General features: G+C 49.4%; 1 long non-coding RNA gene across 1 annotated transcript; it reads right to left on the reverse strand.

Annotated features, from left to right (window-relative positions):
• Nucleotides 1–1,698, reverse strand: LOC135977539 (uncharacterized). The gene is made up of 3 exons (XR_010594997.1): nt 1,401–1,698; nt 1,058–1,138; nt 1–281 (listed from the first exon to the last, which is right to left on the reverse strand). It is a non-coding gene; the product is annotated as an uncharacterized LOC135977539 (long non-coding RNA).
• Nucleotides 1,699–4,199: the final 2,501 nt, after the last annotated feature.

A 4,199-nucleotide genomic window follows, 5' to 3' on the forward strand; every position in this document is an offset into this window, starting at 1 on the left:
TGCACTAGGGAAATGCATATTAATTAGTCTGCTGGTGCAGCAAGATTTACAGACAAGCGGTAATGACCGGACCATTTTCTTAGCACATTTTGATGGTGCTTACATGCAGATTTCTTAACACTTACCAAGGTAAATATCATACCCATGACTACCGGCAGGAAGATGAAGTTGAGGGTGGTGATTTGCAGCAGACAGCAGTCCTGATCAGGATTTGTGTGAACATCCTCATACTGAACAGGTGGCTGAAGACCTTTGCAACAGTTACTCTTCAATCTGGGAGGCTTGACAGAATGAGACAGACCGGTTCATTCAACTAAACTGAAGCCAACCAGAAATTTCACTTCATGTCTAGAGACCATCCTGGCTCAGCAGCAGATTCCCGCCTAACGCCCAACTGTTCGGGCCAAAGGGTTCCATGGTCAATGAAAACCCTGGGATGGAGGGTTTGCAAGACTGTCTCTTTGAAGACAGACTCTGCAGGTCCTGATAGGGTGCTCGGTATTATACATTTATCCTGAGTCTGGTTAAAGGAGGGTTTCACAAAGATTACTGTCACCCCCTGATAAAAGGGTTGGTTAGCTTTGGAAAGGCTTTCCGTGTGAAGAGAGAAAAGACATTAATGCATCACATTTCAAACTTGGGTCCCTAACCGTAGGCCACTAAATCAAAGTGACTGGCTTTTCAGAGGAGCCGAGTCATCGCAACTCCCCACTGAAGGTATTTGGAGCTATAGATACTCAGCACGTTGGGTTAGGGGCAGGCAATCGGCAGCCTAAATATGGACTTAGGGATCTAATCCTTTAGACACTCAAGACTGAAAACGTTGGCCTGTTTTAAAGCAGTAAGAATTGCCTCCTGCTCTAGTTTCCCTACTCAGCAGCTCCACAAGTGCCTTACGTGCCCACCTCTGCATTTGGCCACATGTATTTCTTTTACCAGGAGATCTGATTTTAATTGCTCTACTGCGCCCATCAATAACAACTCTGGAAGAAAAATCATTATGGCTTCAAAACCTTACCGCCCTGACATTTCAATGGCAAATGGTTAGCTTTCATACCTGTTTTTTGAATTTGAAGTTAAATTCCCACATAGGTTCTCATCTGTTCCCTTCAATCTTTCTGCACCAGAAAAGCAAACACTGATATGAGGGGGGGGGGGGGAATACAGTAGTAGAGTTAATTATTTCATTTTTAGTGAATTTCAACACAGGCAAAGAGAGCTCAAACTACAAACCACAGGAGCAGCTGAAGAGATGGCAGCAGTCTGGTCCCATTCGTTACATTAATGCATACCTGAGAGACAAGGTGGGTGAAGTAATATCTTTTACTGGACCACCCACCTTCTCTCTAATATCCAGGGACTGACACAGCTACAACTACACTGCAAACGTTAATGCATACCTGGCATTTTCCATTTGCCAGTCAGAAGGTGGCAACCTCGCTATACCAGAGGGTGACACAGGACTTGGGCTCTAGCAGTGCCTCCTCTGTTCCGCTCCCCCATTCCACATAGAAGAGGAAAGCAGAATGGACTTTGCTCCTCTACATACTACATGGAATAGCCAAATTAAATTGATAAAATCTCAGGTCAATGTATGCATTCAGCTCACACTCAGAACAGAGCAGGAGTGAGGGAGAGCAAACAGCAGATCAGGGAAGGAGAAAACAAAGAGAGGCAAATGTTAAAAGCGACTGGATAGAGCTGAAAAAGCGCGGGGGGAGGGGGAGGAGGGAGAGGAGGCGCACCCAGAGGTCACACTCCCCTCCATTAGGCAGTCATGTCCCAGTATTTCAAAATCACAAAGCAAAGCTTTGGCTGTACAGTTCAACTAGTGGCTCAGAACATTGCTTCTTTTCTAAAGGCGGATGAATACATGGGGTCCGAGGCCTCAGTGCCAGAGGCAACGAAAGCCTGGATCTGCTGGCAAAGGTCTCTCAGGTATTCTATAGTGTAATCTCTGACTGCCACACCTTTATACAGCCTTACAGCTGTGAGATTCTATGTCCTGGCATGCAATGCTCCATGAAATAGGAGAGTCTTAGCAGAACGACTGTATTCAAGTGAGGGGGGAGGTTAAATAGAGCCCAATATCATATCGATAAGCTGACAGTGACTGGAAGTTGCAGTCATCTGACAGCCATTCAGTAGCCAATAAGGAGAGAGCCTGGCAAATCTCAGTCCAGTGGCCAGAGAGTGAGTGTCCACATCACAAGAGATACCTTCCATAACAACTGACCTGAAGTGGGCCTGCTAACAGCCTCAGCAGGAAGGGAAAGAATGGCATGCGTCATAGAGAAAACTCCCCTCTCACCCAGAGATGGTCTCTCTGGGTCACAGTTAAGGCCTCTTCTGGGTCAATGTGGGCAAACTTTTCTGCCAATGCTGTACCTGCTAGCTGCAGTCACTAACACTCAAATCTGAGAGGCCGCACCAGCACTAATTGCTTTCATGGATGGAAAAAAAAGAGAACAAGGGCTGATGCAAACTGCACCTTTTTAATGCAATTTAATTCTAGTTGGGGTGAGGGACTCATGTAACCCCTCTTAGCACCTGTCACGGAGTATTGGGGGACTCAGGGCCCTGCACCCCCGGCTTCCTGCGATTCACCATGACTCTCAGCCAGCCAGTAAAGCAGAAGGTTTATTTGGATGACAGGAATACAGTCCAAGACAGGTCTTGCAGGCACAGACAACAGGGACCCCCTCAGTTAGGTCCATCTTGGGGTCCCAGGGCATCCCAGCCCCCCTTGGGAGGTCAGAGCAATCTCTGCCTCCCCACCATCTCACCACCCAGCTTCCAAGACCCTGCCTTCAGCGACCCCTCCCACAGCCTTTGTTCAGTTTCCCGGGCCAAGGAGTCACCTGGCCTCCAACCCCTTCCTGGGTTCTCATGTTACACTCTCAGGTATTCGCCTTCGGGCAGACTATCCTAGTCACACTCCCCTGTCAGCATTCACAGACCACAGTAAGAACAGTCCCAGTTCGTCACAGCACCAAGCCTGGGTCACTCCTACTGTGTGGTTTTGCAGTGATACAAGGCGTTTCACTTCACTTCTAAATCATAGTCACAGGCAGGAGTGCTGGAAGGATCTCTGCAGTGGTGAATCCCCTAGAGGTGAAGCACAAAGCTGAAGAGCAGTTAAGCTCAGGAGCATGGGCTAAACGATCCCCACCAGGCAGCAGCGGCAGCAAACAGTTCTAACCGATTACAATACTGACTGCTCCCTGGATCGTGCTTAGCGGGGGGCATGCAGCAGATACTGCTGGGCTTAATTCCATTTGCAGTTGAGTTTGCCATTCACCTTCTGAGAACGTCTACACTGCAGCTGGAGATGTAATTCCCAGGGTGGGCGGACCTACGTGCACTCGCTGGAATTAAGTTAACATGCTGAAAATAATAGCGTGGCCATGGGGGGAGCTTAGGCTAGCTGTCCAAGTACCTTCCTACCACTTCTGACTGGGTTACACTCGGGCGGTTAGCCGCTCCTGCCACATGACAACAACTGGGCATATCTCTCTATCAGTGTTATAGAGGGCGAACAATTTATGAGTTTACCCTGCATAAGCTTTATACAGGGTAAAACGGATTTATTTGGGTTTAGACCCCATTGGGAGTTGGGCATCTGAGTGCTAAAGACAAGCACACTTCTGTGACCTGTTTTCAGGTAAACCTGCAGCTTTGGGGCAAGTAATTCAGACCCTGGGTCTTTGTTGGAGCAGACAGGAGTGTCTGGCTCAGCAACACAGGGCGCTGGAGTCCTGAGCTGGCAGGGAAAACAGGAGCAGAGGTAGTCTTGGCAAATCAGGTGGCAGCTCCCGGGGGGTTTCTGTGATCCAACCCATCACAGGTCCCTCCCATGACCCCAGTGGGGAAGGACAGGCTCTAAAGCTCCGGCCAGGCCAAAACTAGTCTGGGCTGGGGCATCCCATGGCTGGGCAGTCACACATTGGCTGGCTTGTGACTCGCCTGCCCATTGTGACACGCCCCCTGCTGGCTGCCAAAGCCTCATCCCCTCACTGCCAGGCTTGGCTCTGCAGAGCGAGAGCTGGCACGTGCCGCTGAGAAAGCTGATCCAGCCGTTTCAGCTCCGCCACTGGTAGCAGAAAGTGGGTGGCCCATATACACGCTGGCTTCTGTCCACTCCTGACTCCAGGTAGGAGAATCTTCTATTGCCCGCCTCTGCTTTTCCATTGCATCGC

This window comes from Chrysemys picta, unplaced genomic scaffold (genome assembly GCF_011386835.1).
Source record: "Chrysemys picta bellii isolate R12L10 unplaced genomic scaffold, ASM1138683v2 scaf3, whole genome shotgun sequence".
Lineage (NCBI taxonomy): Eukaryota > Metazoa > Chordata > Testudines > Emydidae > Chrysemys > Chrysemys picta.